The sequence below is a fragment of the Polypterus senegalus genome, chromosome 2, assembly GCF_016835505.1.
Source record: "Polypterus senegalus isolate Bchr_013 chromosome 2, ASM1683550v1, whole genome shotgun sequence".
In the NCBI taxonomy this organism is placed as follows: domain Eukaryota; kingdom Metazoa; phylum Chordata; class Cladistia; order Polypteriformes; family Polypteridae; genus Polypterus; species Polypterus senegalus.
Window position 1 is genome coordinate 180,084,601 of NC_053155.1, and position 20,159 is coordinate 180,104,759.

The 20,159-nt window shown below is 36.4% G+C and overlaps 1 long non-coding RNA gene across 1 annotated transcript; it reads right to left on the bottom strand.

Annotated features, from left to right (window-relative positions):
• Positions 1-1,788: 1,788 nt before the first annotated feature.
• On the bottom strand, positions 1,789-16,874 carry LOC120523572. Its single transcript, XR_005632655.1, has 2 exons — positions 16,818-16,874; positions 1,789-2,359 (listed from the first exon to the last, which is right to left on the bottom strand). It is a non-coding gene; the product is annotated as an uncharacterized LOC120523572 (long non-coding RNA).
• Positions 16,875-20,159: the final 3,285 nt, after the last annotated feature.

Sequence of the window (20,159 nt, forward strand, 5' to 3'; positions counted from 1 at the left end):
GTTTTTTTTTTACAATGGCTGGAGTGACAATCCTGCCACCAACCACCATGATTTCCCTGCAATTTGAAGGATTGCTTGCAGGGCCAGATGCAGTATAACATCATACCTAGGACATCATTATGCAGCAGATTTATTTTGTTTCCTTGATTCGCTTTTATTTTGGTCTCTGTGACAGAATAACAATTCTATGTCAACAATTATTTTTTGATGTTACTGTTAAGTACAGCACAGGTATTATTATTATTATGATTATTAGCTTCCAACTTTTTCTGATGAAGGTTGTGGTGGAAAAATGATGAATGGACCAAGTTGGCCAAGCAAAATCTTCCAGCTCTTACTTAGGAATTCCTAGAAGCACTAAGGCCTGTTACAAAATCCAATCTCTTCAGCAGGTTTTGGGTCTGCCCCTCAGTCTTCACGTAGTTGGCTGTACCTGTGTAAGGCTCCAATGGGGAATCCTAACTATTAGTTCAAACTACCTCATCTGGCTCCTCTCAATTTAGAGAAGCATAACTTTTATTCCAAGGTCCTCAAATACTGGCAAACTGTAAGGATGCAATATATATGGATTTTCTTGTTTGGTAACTACTGTTAAGTGTTAAGTTTGTGTTGCAGAATACTGACTTTGCAGATGTCTGTCAAGATAATATTGGGGTCTTTGCCTTTAATTAAAGCTTTTAGGGATGGGGAGGGACTTTTGGATAGTCTTTATCTGTCTCTTTTCATTGTACACTATATAAACCAGAAGTGGAGAATGTAGAGAAGACTTTTTGATACTTCACATCACAGCACTGAGAGGATTCCTTTTGGAAATTTTATTCCCAGCTGTGGGGATTTACACATCTGAAAAACTGTAAAGATCATGGTAAGCTTTAAGGCCATAACTAATGCATGATGAAAAGAAAAGGCATGCCTCAAAAGGACTGTGCAAACATCTAGACATTTTGGTAAAACTAAATCTTAATCCTTTTTTGGAAACCAGTTTACCAAAGAGGGAAATTAATTACATTTTTAACATTAGAAAGAAAGTTTAGATTAGAAAGTTTCAAATCATATCATTTATACTAAAACATTTTTGGACTGTGCATAAAATGATCGGTATTATCTTGTGTGTGTGCATATGTTATCCATTTGTAGTGTTTGTAAACAGTTAAATGTATTTTGATGTTTTTCTAATATATTACCATTTTTTTTTTTATTTTCTACTGTAGATTTTCTAGTGGTTGGAGTGGTGGCCTTGAGGCTAGGAATCTATTCCAGCAATTGGAAAGTTGCCAGTTTGGATCCCATAAACTCCAGAAGTGACTCTGCTCCATTGGGCCCTTAAGCAAGACCCTTAATCTGCAATTTCTTGGTCATGGGAATAAAAGCAATCTGCATCTAGCCCTGCAAGAAGGTCCTTCAATTTGCAGATTAAACTTGGGAGTTGTTGAGAAGATTGGCACACCAGCAACTATAAAAAAAGCTCACACTGTTCCAGTGTGGTGCTAAGGTGTCACCTGTTGCCAGGCTGCACTCGTTTCCCAGTCTGGGTGGTTTGTCGTGTGGTGGGTGCAGCAATGCAGCGAATGCTCCCAACCAAGTGTAGACAAGTGAAAAATACAGTAAGGATTTGGTTTTGGACTATCTTCATCTATCCTATTTTCTAAAGTTTATCAGTATGATTGTTATTCAAATTGGCTTGCAACCTCATCACCCCTCAAAATGTAGCAGTTCAATACAAAGCTTCCCAGCTTTTCATGGAAAGTGAGCACGGCAGCTCTGCAAAGAATCTTCATTTCAACCACATATACTCATATATTTAATTCTTTAAGTCACAAAATAAACCCATTATCATAGGTTGAAGATGTGAATTAACACCAACTGGTAAACTGAAAGCTATGTTTGAAGACTTAGCTTCCACTTCTTCACCATGAGCTAATGCAACATCTGCAAAATGCTTTGTCACTGTTTTGTTGATCAATTTTGCAATCACTTTAACTTTCACTAGAAACACATGAGCATTTCATGCACACAGGAATGAAAGGAGTGTTTTACAGCAGCAGAGTACAAAAGCTGATAATTTATCAGGAGCTGAATCCATCTGAAAAACAAAAACCTCAGTAGAAATTAAAGCTGACTTCATTTAAGCTCTTAAAAAAACAAATCTGCAGGGGATCCAGGCCAAACAACCGCCCAGCCACTATTGGGTATTCTACCTAACTTAATTGCTCTTTGTTTTATTTGGGCTTCATCATACAGTTTTCAATGCAGTGGGTCTTGTGGGAAATGAGGTTATCTGCTTGCAATCAAACATCACAGGCTGTTGCACAGGACCTTGAACAGGTGAGTGTGGCACAGAACACCACCACAAAAGAACCTGAAAAAACAGAGAAAAATAAAGATTAACAATAATTGCAGATTCATTGAAAAGTATAATTTTGTACATATCTAAATTATAATGCTAGTGTGCAAAAAGTTAGTAATTGGGATGAGTTTTCGGAAAGACTTGGATTTCTCAAGAGATATGGTTTTCTTTTACCTAGAGAGAATCTTTTATTTTATCCCAAAATATAGCAGCAAAACTGTTTGGATGACAAATCACCATGCAGACTGTAGCCTTATGATCTTAGATTGAAGGCCATTATTTATCCCACCTGTTTTTATTCTCTAGCTGCTATCCCGAATCTCAGTTGCGGGATATCTTATAAAATTAGCCTTGATACAAAACCTAAATCACTTGATAACCACAAAATTAAGAGCATAGACCAAGAGTTAAGATCAGATCCCCCATTAGAGGTACCTATATTAGTAAATTACTTCAATTTAAAACAAAAAGCATAAAGCCATTCAAAAACATCTTTGCAGTTTAAAGTTAAAAAGTTTAAATTAAGTTTGTTAAATATCCACTTTCTTGTAAATAAAGTTGCTTTGGTAAATTATATTAAGTCAAGTACAAAATCTCACCTGGATGTTTTTTAATGAAACCCAGCTTAGTAAATCTAATGCTGTTCCTTTAGCTTAGGCATCACCAAATGATTTTATATTCCTTTGTAAACCAAGAGGTATTTTTTGAGGAGAAGGACTTGAAATAATTCGGTGAGATGAACTGCAAACTACTTCTAAATATCTATGTAAATTTAAATCCTTTGAGCCATTCATATTCGATATTAAAACAAATTCCAGTACAATTGTAGTACCAGTCTACAGACCACTAGAACAATATTCATTGTTCATTACTGAATTTGGCAATTTTATATTTAATTTAATTAAAATTATCATGTCATGACCACATATTAGATGTAATTACTACGGAGCTGAGATTCCACATTTAAATATTACTCCATTAAGTTAACCTATTTATAATCACGACTTAATTATGTTTTATTTGTTTTGCCCTTAACAATATACTCATAGATTTAAACAAGGGCATTGTGATTCAAAAATTCAAGCATAAAAAACATCTAATTCTCTATATATCTAAGTATAATGAAACTTTAAAAGAGGCTTTTTATAAAGCTACTTAAAAATGTCATGGAATGGAGTCTCAAACATGGTGAACATGAGTACAATATTCAGAAAGCTCCAGAAGAGTAGGTGAAGACCTTCACTGGGCACCGCTGAAGAGACTTACTCAATTCAGCTTACTCCCAGCTACCACATTAGGCTTCTACCTGGCTAGACTCCAAAATAAGAACGTTGCCTTACTAATTTAAAAAAGGACTTAATGTCCCAAAATGTCTCACAAAGGAAGAAGATGAGAAAAAACTCCATCTTGTGACCAAAAAAAAGCAACAAAGCATTTTTATAAATAAAAGATAATAATTAATGAAAAAAGAATTAAACCCTTAAAGATTAAAAATGGACTTGCAATCAAGTCCAAATACACTATTCCAAAGATTGTAATCCTAATACTGTAGCAAAAGGTTCAAAACCCTGGGAAAAGCAAGGAAGTACTAATACAAAAAAGGTGACTAAAGCACATAGAAAGTCTCCCTGGTTTAGAGTGCTGAAAACTGGAGCATATGTGGAGAGGAACAAAGCTGCAGGTCTTATTAACTGCATGGACAGACAGTTTTAAAAATTCCAAAAAAGCTCTCCTTATGGTCCACTCTGACTATTATTCCAGAATAAGTGATGACAACAGAAATAATCCTTGCAAAATACCATACAAATTAAAAGTGTGAACTTTATGAACTTCTTTGAAGATAAAATTGCCAATATAAGATCTCATATTTCAATATCACATTGCAAACTAAATATGACATTGGCAAACCACGTTTTGTTCTGCACTCACAACTTTAGTAATTTCAGTTTGATAACAGGTAGGATGTCACTTTAATTTTGAAAACAAAATCTACCACATGTACCTTAGAAACGTTCTACATGTGACTCAAACCCAGTCCCCAATAAATAGTAAAAAGCTGATTATCTGTTCTTGCAGCACCCATTCTTAACATCATCAATCGTCCATTACTAACTGGCACAGTTCCTGATGCACTAGAAGTGTCAGTTATGAAACTATTCCTGAACAGGTCAGTGCTAGACCAACAATTATAGACCCTTCCCAAATGTATACTTTCTTTATAAGATTCATCAAAAGTAGTTGCCACACAGCTGCAGTCTCACCTTATACAGCACAATTTATCTGAGAAATTTCATTCTGGCATCCACACTGGTCAAGAGTGTGCAAGTATTGAAATGGAAGTTAACCCATGCTGTAAATAATATTCTAATATCTTTTGCTGAAAGAAGTTCCACAGTAATTATGCTATTAGATTGAAGGGCAGCATTTGAAACATTTGACCACTCTATTTTATTATTGGTGGAAAATCAAAATGGGCTCTCATGCACTGTTGTTGTGTGGTTTAGTTCATATTTATCAAATCAATTTCAGTACATTCAGAAATGTGCTGGAAGCACCCTGTCACTATACTTGGAAGTTAAATATGGTGTCACGCAGGACTCAGTACTGTGACTTTTACTGTTTACACTTGACATATGGGAACAATGAGAACTATCATTAGAAAACATCACATTAATTCTCATTAAATAGAAAATTGTTATGAATTGCAATCTTCTTTAATTATGGATGAATTTCAAAATAATATTTTGGGAGCTTCTGAACCCAATAAATTCAGGTCTGCTGTTTGTTTTCTGCTTTAGTGCTTTTCTTAAAAGTTTTGAAAATTGTATCACTGTATTTGATGATTTTTTTTTTAATTATCTCAGCATTTTCCATTTCTATAGTAATTTTTCAAATATTTCTGTGGAAGTGCACATTTTCTACACACATCTTGCATGACGGTATAAAGGTCATCAAGTTCATTTTGAGCCTATCTAAGACTGGCTTCAAACATACTGTAGTGTTAGATTCAACTTTGTTTTTCACTCTGTGATTGGCATGTGTGAGTATTTCTTTTTACTATGATTTTTTTATCAGCATTAATGGCTTATGAGTTTGGTTTCTTGATTCTAGGTTTTGACCTTTGCTTGTTTTTGACTATGTATTTTGTTCTGGTCCTTTTCCATAAAAAAAAATATACTGACCATTGCTCTAGCCAGTACACAGACAATGCCTGACTATACCTTCCTTTCAGACCAAATGATGTTTCTCTGATTACATCTTTAATTAATTTTGCCACTGAGTTAAAGGAATGGATGAATAAGAACTACTTCTCTCAGAATACATAAAAAAAAACAGCAATGCTAATTATTGGGGGGAAATGAAGACCCCAACACTATCCTTTCACTTTTTAATTCAGTTGGAATCACCATTAATTTTACTGAATCAACATGCAAATTAGGAGTTATCTTTGACGCTAGCATGTTATTTAAAATGCACATCACAAAACTGTTTAAAACATTTTTTTTTTCATTTTAAATATGCTGACAAGTTAATACACTTTCTAAATATGCATCTATTTATAGTAAAATTGACCACTCTTGTGTATCATTCGCTGGCTGTTCAAATCATTGTATATGCAGCACTTAGTTAATTGAAAATGCTGGTGTAAGAATCATTGCAAGACCAAGAAAATATGAGCACAAAACTGCAAGTTCTTACCCTGGTTTCCCATTAAGCTTAGGGCTGATTTGAAATGTATTCTTCTTACATTTGTGTCCTTAAATAGCCAAGGCCCTGTTTACCTATCTAAACTTATTATTACTTGTATACCAGAGATCACAAAATGCTTTAAGATTAAAAGATACCAGCCTACTAAATACTCCAAGGATGAATAAAATAACACAAGGTCAAGATTTTAGTTACAGGGCCAGAAAGCTGTGGAATGATCTGCCTGCTAATATAAGAGATGCCCCTTCAGTCTCAACTTTTAAATGCAGACTAAAGACTTACTACTTTAATCTAACATACCTTGGTTAGGGTTGCTGATTAGCTGTTCATATCGCATCCATGTTTGTTAATTATTTGTACAAAAATAAACATCATTTACATTAATTATAATTTGCCAAAAGTGACTCTACTTCATTGGGCCCTTGAGCAAGGCCCTTAACTTGAAATTGCTCAGTCCTGGGTATGACGTTAACCTGCATCCATCCCTGCATATAGGCCCTCCAACCTGCAGAGGAAAACTTGAAGGTTGGTGGAAGAATTGGCACTCCAGCCACCATAAAAAAAACCTCACACTGTTCCACTCCATCTGAACTAGTGTGGTGCTGAGGTGTCACCTGTTGCATAGATGCAGTCGGGTCCTAATCTGGATCCTGAGGTGGGGGGTGTGGCAATGCGCTGTATCAGCGTGTGCTCCTAACCTCTATAATTTGTTAATAATATTCCAGTATTTTTTTTCTTTACTTAAAAACCTGTTGTGGTAGTTCTGCAACTGTTTTTACTGCTAATCTGATTACCTCCCCAAATAGAAATTTCCTTCCTTGTCATATCTAAACAGCTTTGTGACAGTGCCATGTTTCGTGCTGTCTTTGCATACTTGAAAAGGCGTGCATTAATATGAAAAGGGGACTATGGAAGTAAAGGGTTGTTCCATGTACTGTTAATTGAGTGTTGTGCTGCCTTCATTTGAGCAATATAACAGGCACAGTGACCACAAGTAATGAGATGGACCCTAAACACCAATTTCTTCAAAATTACCAGTTGAGTTCATAATGTCCCATTTGTTGATAAACACAGGCTTGACAACTTTTCAAATACCCTTCTTAAGGAATCAAATGATTCACTCAGTATCTCAGGGACATCTAAAATCTACACACACACATTTTCTATTGCATTTTTGACCTGATAGGTCCTCAGAGTCAAAATCGCAGCCCCCTACTGCTAAAATTGTATGGAAGGCCTTGTGCTTAAACTAAATAGTTTTACTTGCCACTGATGACCACCAAAGAGTCATAGAGTTACAGCTGTGACATGCACCAACAGCCTTTAGGCCCTAGCTGCTTCCTATTACATTCATTAATATGGTATGGAAGAAGTTCTGTTCAGTCTCAAAGAGTCAGACCCTCCTGAAATGTCCCAGGTCCTCTCCTAGGATTCTGACCTTTGTGTGGTGATAGGACATGTGTTCATGGCTATCAACAGATACCAATCAATTAATGACCCGATTAACTCCAACAAAAACATTACCAGGAAAACAGGGATACCAGGATCCACTATAGGAACCTTGCAGTGTCCGTGTGATGAAGGGTGAGAATTAACTACACTGCTAGTCAGGTGAACGTCAAGAATAGATGAGATCCAAACAGTAATAATAATAGTAAAAAGATAATGCTTACAACAGTGCAGAAGAATAATTGAAATGATTGTATACTTGTAGATATCTGTCAGAGGTTTCAAGAAGACCTACAGTATGTTTTTAAAATTCAATTTAAAAAAAATACAAAGAATCATTCCAAATAATGCATCATTAAATGACAGAGAATCTCAGCCAAAATCTAAAGAAAGATTGTGATTTTTATTTCAAAATGAAAAGCCAAGTAAGAATGATTTCACAAAACATGCTTTAACACTTTATAGGAAAAATGTCTGTATACTGTTCTTTTCTCTTTAAAAATATTGAACATATGTGCAGTAGATTATTCCAAGAGAACACATCTTTTTTACGATTTAATTTGATAAGTAGCTATGAATTATTTTAAATCTGGTTTACAATGATATGCTAACAAGATTGTGTTCATTTTAATGCAAATGTAATTAAGAATTTAATACCAAATGAGACAAAACCATGCTGATAAGATGGAACCAGCTGCCATTTTTAAATAGAACCAGATATAGCCTAACAGTGGGGAATAATGTAAATTGTATGGCGTTGTTGGGTTCTTCAGTATAAGTACATTGACAGATGTAGAATGAACCTCACATGTTTATATAGAAGTAGGCAGCAGTTAGCACGCTCTTAATAGTCACAACTGTCTGTCACAAAACCTTCTCCCTGCCAAAGAAAACTAAGTCAACCCATAACACACTGTTATAACTCTTTTATCAGCTAGTAAGATCAGAAGTGGTTGCATATATATTGATTTATGGATAGATTTAGATACAACACAACAAAGACAGAATCCTGTTATTTTATAGGATGAGGATTCAAAAAAGTTAAACCATTTATTCTTTAGTAGACATAGTGCTTTAAAATATGGAACACGTATCAAACATTTCTTTTCATTTTCAGCTTTTTTCATTTTCTTGTATGGTCGCTGCCATTTTGTGTTTTCAGGGTCAAATGGCAAGTGACCCATAACTTTGAGATACCTTTCTTATAAAAATGGCAGCAAATATTGAGAAAACTCATTTCGAACAGGCTTCTAGTGTATTTTTCTGGTACTGACTCTAGCTTTATTTTTTTGGGACGCATATTTGTTTTGCCTTTTTCATATGATGAACGGCGTCTTGACTTTTCATGGTGTGACCAAGAGAATATTTGACTAGCCTTTTGTAACCTGCCAGAATATCTCTGCCTCTCCTTTTCCTTAGTGTCTTCTGTTAAGACCTGATAAATGAATCCAGATAGTCACAACAGCAGGGGCCTCATGCATAAAACCTTGTTTAGATTTGATAGTAAAATTGTGTTTGCATTTAAAAGGCAAAAACGGTGTATGCACAAGCGAAGTTCCTTAATAAATCTCAAATCAAGAGAGCAATAGTAATGTAGTCACGCACAGCCCAGACTTCCACCAGTACACAGCATGAATTGACACAGACCATATGCACAGAACAGCATTGTAAAAAAATAAAATAATTTTGGCCGGTAAATGTCAGTGTTGCGATATATACAAGTCTCTTTATTTTTGACATGCAACACGCAAATGTCTTTGAATTGCCCTTGCATTGATATACTAAGAGTCTATGTCTTTGTCAGAGTGGCAGAGGCAGTCCATGTTTATGCACTATGCTGTGAAGTACTGCACAAGCCATCCCAATGCGCCAAACCTTTGTTGGGCTGTTAAGCACTGGGTGGCCCAAAGAGTCAAAAACCTTTTAATGAACCAATGGCCCATTCTGTTATTTGTTTAGCAGATGCCTTTATGCAAAGTGTCTTACAAAGCAAGTTATAATTTTACAGATTCTACTTGATTATGTTGACCTCTTTTTTAAGATGCACCAGTAAGCAAATAAATGAAAATGTATAATATATAAAACATGCTATAAATTCTTTTTTTTTTTTTTTATTCATTTTATTACAATCCCTACAAAGCAATCAAGGTTTTACAAAAAGAAAAATTGAGTTAAGAACAGATCGATCCCCACCCCTTAGAGAGAGAGCAAGCCAAACGGCGTAAAATTTAAGGCTTGTAAACATACCTAAATTAATAAATTCTCTGCGCTTTATGAACTTATTTTAAAATATTACTGATTAGATCCTGCCATGTTTTGAAAAAAGTCTGTACGGATTCTCTAACTGAGTATTTGATTTTTTCAAATTTCAAATAATATAATACATCGCTTTCCCACTGACTTAAAAGAGGAGAGTTTGGGTTCTTCCAGTTTATCAGAATGAGTCTGCGTGCCAACAGTGTAGTGAATGCAATCACAATTTGTTTGTCTTTCTCCACTTTAAGCCCCTCTGGAAGAACCCCAAACACAGCTGTTAATGGGTTAGGAGGGATTGTGAGTCCAAGGCTGTCTGAGAGGTAATTAAAATTTTTGTCCAGAATAATGTTAATTTGGTGCAGGCCCAGAACATGTGACCCAGTGAGGCTGGGACTTGGTTGCAACGTTCGCAGGTTGGATCTTGCCCTGGAAACATTTTGGAGAGTTTTAGTCGAGACAGATGTGCTCGATATATAATTTTGAGTTGTATAATTGTATGCTTTGCGCATATGGAGCTCGAGTGAATTCTCTGCATTGCTACTTTCCACTCCTTTTCTAATATATTAATTGAGAGATCTTTTTCCCAGTGTCCTCTTGGATCTTTGAAAGGAAGGGATTGTAAAATGATTTTATATATTGTAGAGCTGGAGTCCTTGAGATTGAGCAATATTTTTTCCAGCATGGATGAGGGTTCAAGATGAGGAAAATCTGGAAGGTTCTGTTTAACAAAGTTCCTGATTTGAAGATAGTGAAAGAAATGTGTAGCTGGAATGTTATATTTGGAATGTAATTGTTCATAGGAAGCAAAGACGTTGTCTATATAAAGATCTCTATGCAAGTTAATTCCAGATTTTTCCAGATATTAAAAACTGCATATGTTTGTGAAGGTTGAAAGAGGTGGTTCTCTTGCAGGGGTGCCACAGATAGAAGCTTCTCCATCTTAAAATGCTTTCTACATTGGTTCCAGATTTTAAGTGAGTGGAGCACAATTGGGTTATATAAATTCTAATATACAGTAAAATATATACATATTGTGATGTGTGGGTCACAGATTTGCACAAGAGGGATGGAGGTGAGTCCAGGTTTCCAAAAAAAATCAGCTTTATTGTTGTGAAGACAGGAACAATCAAATCGTTTTGAAATAGGTACTGTCACTTCATCATATGCAAACACAGCAAGCATGTGGTGACACTGACATCATCTTGTATTAGCTCACTTCTTCAGATTAAAAGAACAGACAGCCATCCTTGTAGAAAAGATGAAAAGTGAGTGCAAGGCCAGGTATACATGAGCCCATGGGTGCTTAATTCTCTTTATTGTAATTCCAATAATGCATGATGTGTAATTTGGACTTTGTATGCATCGTTTTCAGATGTTTATTTACCTATATTCCATCTTTGGCTTGCCATATAGTGATTGATTGTGAGAATGCACTTTTTCTTTTACAGTGATTAAATAAATTGTTCCACCAGTTTTCCCAAAGTATAGGATGACTGAAATATACCAGGGTTGGATTTATCAGCCAATCTGTTTGCTATAATGACAGAATGATCATGGTTGTTTAGTATGAGCCTACTATGAAAATACAAGTCGCTGTGGAGTGTAGTGAAGGTACTAATGGGTTTAGGAGTTTTACAATCATTGTTGCAATATGAGTTTTTCATACGTTTTGTGTTTATATAATTTGTTGTTGGACTTCTTTATAGTCATTCTGCCTATTGCCAGTCATGTGACAAAGAGGCCATGTGATGCATTGCCTCATTACTGTCTTGCCTGTATAAGGTAGCTGGGGACAGCTTAGATTCTATTTATTGGATTCACTTTACTCTTTCATTCTTTTCACTATTGTTATTAGAAATAAATGTGCACTTTTTTGTGTTATGATCTAAAATGCATTTCCATTTTTTGCAGTCATTCCATGGTCTTTAAAAATAAACTAGACATCATTTTGGGTGTTTGGGAAAACAAGGAACACAGTTATAACATTTACTTTGTAGACACATTCTTAATAATGTTAAACTATAAATTTGTTTTGTTGTGCAGCCATTTTCTTTCTTTGATATGGGCAACACCATTGTATGCATTTTATTTGGACTCATTGCAAGCAAGGCAAGTTCAACTGAAAGCGTATGGCACATGATATCACCAGGTCAGAGGCATAAAAGGTCAGGGCTGTGCTATTTCTGTTTTGTCCAAGTTTATGGATATGATTTGGAATTCTAGAGTTATTTTCTTTAAGTCTAAATCTGATTTCTATTTTCAACCTCTTCTATACAATGCCAATCTTTGTCTTACTTTCTGGCCCAATTTATGTGTTAATTCCTGGTCTTGACCTTTTCATTTTGAATCTTTACTATAATTTTTTGTTTCACATTTTGAGTTTTGTTTTCTCAATTCTTAGTTTCATGGTTTGAGCCTTTGCTAGTTGTTCACCACAATCTGTCTCCTGATTACATTTCTCTTTATAAACTGGTCCAGTCACTACACTGTGAAAATTTGGCGTTCCAGAACTTATTTCTTTTCTTTAATTAGTTTCTGGTTATACCTCCAGGTTTGTTTCCTTTATTCTTTAGCCAGATGATTTTGACCTTAGTCTTTCTTTGACAACATTACTGCCATACTCTTTGCATGTACTGTATGTTTCCTGGTCACAAGCTATCGTTGGTTTGTTTTTTCCTTTCAATCCTGTCTGAATCATTGCAGTCAACAACATTACAATTAATAGCAATGCATATGACAATTAAAAATGAGTAGTTTTCTAAAAGTGTTACTAAAAGAATTGTAATTTGATTTATGCTCTTTACAGTGGCATAAGTAATAAAACATTGCAAGTATACAATCAAACGCCAACCATATCTATGAATATTTTGAAAATACACAAGCACAAAAGTATCTTGGGAAATTAAGACTTCAATGAATAATACCAGGAATGTATGCAGAAAATAATGACCTCATTGACATGCATCCATTCTGCTTGCAGTTTTTTTAATGTCAGTGTAATTCTCAACCAGGTCAGTGAGAAGATAGCATACTAATCTGGCAGTATATCTTCAATGACAAGCAATGCAATTATTTGGATGTATTTTTCTAAGTAGACAAATAAGCATAAAACAGGGAAGTATACAGATAAGATATTTTGTAAACAATACTACAAACTGTGTTGTGGGAAGAATAAAATTTTATCAAAAATGTGACAGAAGCCCTGCTTTATTACATCTTATGATAATGAATATTTGTTTTGTTAACAGTACTTAAAACAGTGAGAACACTATATAATATCAACATTGATATAATTGTAAATGACCGTGAAATCATTCCACACATAGGGAACGTAACATTGTACAGTACTGGAAGTGTGAAGAATCAGTGAGGACACACGCTATCTCTGAAATGGTGACCTTAAGATTGAGGTACGCAATTAATTTTATGTTGTTTCATTTGTTCATTTATTCTGTTTCATTGTAGAATGACAAAAATATATATATTTATATTTTTGTTTATAGTTTTCACGGTGCTCGTGACGATATAATGACTACAATAAAGAGCCACAGTTTGAGACATAAATAAAGATAAACACACCGGTCTGAGACTCTCTGTGTGTCGATGCTTTTGAAACCAAGGGCTGCTAGAGTGAAACTTGACCGTACATCTGAAACGTCCTTCACGTCTTGTGCTGCTTGGCACCTCAAAAGCAGCAGTTGTCCCGCTGATAACCTGCACTCAGGCAAGTTTCGAGTCTGACAGCACATCATATACACTCACCTAAAGGATTATTAGGAACACCATACTAATACGGTGTTTGACCCCCTTTCGCCTTCAGAACTGCCTTAATTCTACGTGGCATTGATTCAACAAGGTGCTGAAAGCATTCTTTAGAAATGTTGGCCCATATTAATAGGATAGCATCTTGCAGTTGATGGAGATTTGTGGGATGCACATCCAGGGCACGAAGCTCCCGTTCCACCACATCCCAAAGATGCTCTATTGGGTTGAGATCTGGTGAGTGTGGGGGCCATTTTAGTACAGTGAACTCATTGTCATGTTCAAGAAACCAATTTGAAATGATTCGAGCTTTGTGACATGGTGCATTATCCTGCTGGAAGTAGCCATCAGAGGATGGGTACATGGTGAGCATGAAGGAATGGACATGGTCAGAAACAATGCTCAGGTAGCCCGTGGCATTTAAACGATACCCAATTGGCACTAAGGGGCCTAACGTGTGCCAAGAAAACATCCCCCACACCATTACACCACCACCACCACCACCAGCCTGCACAGTGGTAACAAGGCATGATGGATCCATGTTCTCATTCTGGTTACGCCAAATTCTGACTCTACCATTTGTATGTCTCAACAGAAATCGAGACTCATCAGACCAGGCAACATTTTTCCAGTCTTCAACTATCCAATTTTGGTGAGCTCGTGCAAATTGTAGCCTCTTTTTCCTATTTGTAGTGGAGATGAGTGGTACCCGGTGGGGTCTTCTGCTGTTGTAGCCCATCCACCTCAAGGTTGTGCGTGTTGTGGCTTCACAAATGCTTTGCTGCATACCTCGGTTGTAACGAGTGGTTATTTCAGTTAAAGTTGCTCTTCTATCAGCTTGAATCAGTCGGCCCATTCTCCTCTGACCTCTAGCATCAACAAGGCATTTTTGCCCACAGGACTGCCACATACTGGATGTTTTTCCCTTTTCACACCATTCTTTGTAAACCCTAAAAAATGGTTGTGCATGAAAATCCCAGTAACTGAGCAGATTGTGAAATACTCAGACCGGCCCGTCTGGCACCAACAACCATGCCACGCTCAAAATTGCTTAAATCACCTTTCTTTCCCATTCTGACATTTAGTTTGGAGTTCAGGAGATTGTCTTGACCAGGACCACACCCCTAAATGCATTGAAGCAACTGCCATGTGATTGGCTGATTAGATAATTGCATTAATGAGAAATTGAACAGGTGTTCCTAATAATCCTTTAGGTGAGTGTATGTGAATACTACAGATATAGCGATAAATCCTTGACGATAAGAGACGGTGAAATTTGAACATCCTTATATATAAAGTACTTAAACCTACATGGCCTATATTATAATGATGTTATAGTAAAATTCTTAAACCTTTTAAGTTAAAACTGTTCAGTAGATTGTATGGTTTCCTTTGAAAAATTTTGGAAGTAAAAGTTTAACAAGTGTTATATTTATTTTAATAATTATAAGTCAATGTTTAAAAGTTATTATATTGTAAAAATTTAAAAGTTAGGGTAAAGAACTATAATTCCTGAGGTAAAAGTTGACAATCAAAATATTTAAGACTAAGTAGAGAGATACAGCTGTGAAGGTATGATAAAGTTCAATGCTATGTCATGAAATCATAACTTTGAGCTTGTAGTACAGTGAAAACACCTTCTGTTTAAGATTGAAAGGGCTATTTAAGTATTCATAGTGTATATTGCCTATGACCTTCATTTTGTTCTAATTTAGTAAAATCCTTCAGGGTTCAAACGTTATAGGTGTCTGGTGTAAGTGGTGTCACTCAGGGCTGAGATTACTTACTGCTGTTTTACAGCCCACTGAAGACACAAAGAACACAATACTCAAGATAATTAAACAGCTGCCCAGGCTATAAAATGTTGTCCATTACAGAAAATAGTGACAATCCAATTGAGACAACACAAGTTAGATCCAGCTCTCATGAAAGAAACTTCACAGAGAAGGGCCAGGAACTGCATGATTAGGAAGCCAAGAAACATGAGAAGGCATTCAAAAAGGCTTATGACTCCTGGAAGCAAATAGGAAAGGAAATCAGAACAAAATTGACAACTTTCTGTTCACAATAAGACCTTAATAAAATACAAGAAGACATTCAAACAAGACATGAAAGGGTGTGCCAACATTATGAATCCATTCGACGCAACCACACTTCTACTCCGAAAATTGTTAAAGAAATGGATGCCTGTGTTATCTTGACTGAGGAAGTCTGTGAGCTTGTAAGTAAAAGACTTCATACTGTTGAAGAGACATATAATGACCAACTAGAGAAAGAAAGAGTGAGAATGGCACTGAATAAGGATGAGTATGGGTCTGTCTTTGGATATACAAAAACAGAGATAATGATCTCAGGGTTATCACAAAGATCAGACAACCGCTCAAATGCCAGCTCCAAAGTCTCTAGCCAGCGTGCAGATGCAGAAGCAGAATTTGCAGCCAAATCAGAGCAGGACAAAGCTATGCAAAAAATTCATGCTCAGCAAGCAAGACTTCACAAATTAGAAAGCGAATGGAAGCTCAATGTGACAAAAATGTTAGCAGAAATAAAGCTGAAAGAAGCAGAGATACATCTAAAGCTGGAGGAGGAAAAGGCAAAGCTCCAACAACTACACACAGATAGAGAAGTGAGAGTAGCAGCAGCCCGGGTAAGAGTTTACAACAATCTTGAAGGTGACCTGGAGAGGTATGAGGAACAAGATGAACACAGAACCTACTCTGTGTGCCAAAACATTGAATCTAGAGTTCAGCTAAATCCAGAAGCTGTACCTTTTCAATCTCAATATTCTTCTCCTGGAATGTCCGCATCTCAAGAATTGATTAGTCTTGTCCAAGCAATTGCAAGTTCATTAGCCATAAACCATCTCTCTATCCCTGAACCAACCCCATTTACTGGTGATCCCTTAAAGTTTATTGATTGGAAGACATCATTCATTGCACTTATTGATCGAAAGCCCATTTCAACTTGTGAAAAGGTACCTTGCTGGAGAGGCTCACAACACCATGGAGGGACTTTTCTACAGAAACTCAGAGGATGCATATAAGAATGCCTGGACTCTCCTTAATGAGAGATATGGAAATCCATTTATTGTACAAAGGGCTTTTCAAGACAAGCTTATGAAGTGGCCTAAGATTGGTGCAAATGATCCTATAGCACTTTGAGAGTTTGCAGACTTATGTATGAATGTTAAAAAATGTACATTTATATTTTTGGTTATAGTTGTCACGGTGCTTGTGACGATATAACAACTACAATAAAGAGCCACAGTTTGAGACATAAATAAAGATAAACGTACCAGTCTGAGACTCTCTGCATGTTGATTCTTTTTAAACCAAGGGCTGCTACAATAATAAAATAATAACAAGAATTAAAACAAGTCAAAAATAATTAAAAAGAACAAAAAAAAGGCAAAGACGACATAAAATTAAAAGACCAACAATAAACAAGACGCTCATCATCATCCAAATGCATACAATGCACAATAAGTTACTGCAACTCCCATGAGTCTTCTAGAGATAGCAGCAGTTGCAACTCCCATGAGTCTTCTAGAGATAGCCTCTTGGGGAACCACACACAAAGCACAAGGGATGTAGTAAAACAAGTGTCCATATATAGAAACAAAACTGATACTAAATACAACCAACCAACCATTTTCTAACCCGCTGAATCCGAATACAGGGTCACGGGGGTCTGCTGGAGCCAATCCCAGCCAACACAGGGCACAAGGCAGGAACCAATCCTGGGCAGGGTGCCAACCCACCACAGGACACACACAAACACACCCACACACCAAGCACACACTAGGGCCAATTTAGAATCGCCAATCCACCTAACCTGCATGTCTTTGGACTGTGGGAGGAAACCGGAGCGCCCGGAGGAAACCCATACAGACACGGGAGAACATGCAAACTCCGCAGGGAGGACCCGGGAAGCGAACCCGGGTCTCCTAACTGCGAGGCAGCAGCGCCACCGTGCCGCCTACTAAATACATAATTATACAAATAATAGATATAAATAATAATAACCAAGAAGCAGAAATGAACCAAAAGGACATAAAAAAAAGGAATTTAAAGATAAGCTAGGTATCAAAAGGAATCAAAAATGATATGCCTAAAGGGAAAAAATGCAAACAAAGCCAGAATGTAAACAAGACAAAGCCCATAATCAAAAATACATAAGAAAACAACTTACAGTAGCAAAATCCCAAATAGCGCAGAACAACAGAAGTTTTTACTACACTAACACACAAAAATTAATTGAAAAAAAACGTGAGCCCTGATGAAACCCTCTCTATCCCACAACACTAATTTATTATCCATCCATCCATTTTCAAATGCACTTATCTAGTTCAAGGTCACAGGAAACCACCTGAAGCGGGCATAAGGTGGGGACCACCACTGGGCAGGAGACCAATCCTACACAGGGCAGTCTCTCATTCATACTCACACTCATACACAGCCACAAAGTAATTTAATAGGCACAGTGTATACTTGGGATGTGAGGGAAAAACCTATAGACACAGGAAGATGAATGTGCAAAATCAATAAGGGAGTCACCCCTCCAGACTGCCATGTCCCCTGAAAATGAGACAGCAGTCCTAATCCACGTGCCACTGTGTTGTCCGAGTTTGGAACAGTAATGGCAATGATTCTTACTTGTGTGTGACATCTTGTGCGTACACCTTTTTCATGCATTTCACATTATTGCAACTACTTTACATTCAGTTACTTACAGGATTTGAGCCAGGGCACATACACACACCATTACAGGACCCTGACTCCATAAAAAAATATTGTTGCTGTAGCTTACTTGAACCTTTAGTTACCTAGCAGCACAAACTACATGTCTATATAAAAGGTGTCCCTTGTGTACATAGTCAAGAGTTTTCAGTTGTATAGCTGGATTTCATGTTTTGAAAGAGAATAGAAAGTGATATGACTACGAAAAGAGGCACTTTAGTGCATCCTTGTTATGTACCACATAATAAGAGAAGTTAACACAACTTGTGTATATTGTAGCAACTCACTTAAAGTGTTGGAACCCTATGTACCATCCAGTGTTGTGGCCAAAGAGCGTGCCATATTTCCAATACTGCACTACTTGGACAATTTTTTGTGCCACATGCTTTCTCACAGAATTCTGTCAGCATTCCATAAAGTACTTTCAATTCTTTCCAACACTCAGAGCTGGCCCGCCTTCACTTTTTATGCCCTTTCCTTGGGAGTTCCACCATATTACAACTTTTGGCAGCTGCTTTACATATTGAGCCTATCTCTGATCAAATCTAAAGCTGGTTGGTCTTGTTCGTTTTATAACCTGACTGCCTAACATTTGCATACGTGGCAGTATATAGTGGCAGGCACACTGTTTTATCCTTATTTTAGCTCTGTACTCCAATTCTCCACAACAGCTCTACAAAGACTGTACTAGTTCACAGTCAACTTAAATATATGGTAGAATAATTAAACTGTCCACATACACTGTTCCCTGCCACCTCTGGGAACCCAAACTAAATGAGCTATTATACCTTTTAAACTATATAATAGTCTTGTTCGTATTATCTCTTGATTCCTGGACTTTCCCCAGGGCTCCATTTAAAAGAAAAGCTCAACGATCTAAACTCATGTTTGATTTTAATGACTGCCAACTTATCTTTAGCACTTCACTGCTTCAGCTGTTTTGTTTGACTTTTTGCACAGGATTATACTGTATACAGAGTGTGCAACTCTAAGAAAGTATAATAATATCTTCAACCTCAGGCATAAATGCAATTAAGAAATTGTAACTTTTGAAGTTAACATTAAAGACCTGCTTAGGACCTGTCTTCAATGCACTTTTAGTAAAAAGGCTTACGATATAAGAAGGCTGTAGTCTGCCAATATGCAAAACTGTACTGTAAATGAGAAGTTTAGGTGCATTGTTGAAAAAATTGTGCCATTCAGGTGGTGAAGATGTTCATTTCAATCAATTGTTAACAGTGGCTTTAACAACACCAACTTTCTAAAGTCTCATTACAAAGCAAAGATGAATAGAATGCAATATCAGACCTAAATCCATTTATATAAAATCTGAAAATAACTGGAGTACAGAAATACTGACAGGCGCTCGGTGAAGCATAGAAAAGATTGGACATTTAGAATAGTGAACTGCTGAGTGGTAATAGAGGAACCAATTGAAAGAGAAATGGAATCATAATGCAATTAAACAAAATTTAAAAAAATATATAAGATTTATTTCTTGAATGCAATCTTATCAATCAGACAACATACAAAATCTAAATACATTTTGTGCAGCAACTCCAGACCCCCTTTATGTAGCAAATGATTCAGTTTGAAAGATGAGCCTAAAAACCATGACACATGGACCAGAATGCTCAATGAATTTGAAAATATGAGCTCTTTTTGTTTAGTTTTTAAGTCACCACAAAATGAAGCTTCTTGTAAAAGGCACTATACAATAGCACACCTTGAATGAATGTTGCAGCTGACTGGTGCCCTGTCCAGGGCTGATTCCTGCCTTGTACCTCAAGTACTCCCAGGATAAGCACCTACACCCAACCACTTAATGCTGAACATGTAATGTTTTGTTATTGCTAAAAAAGATGCATGTGTTCTTGAATTTTTAACTGTAGGCTACA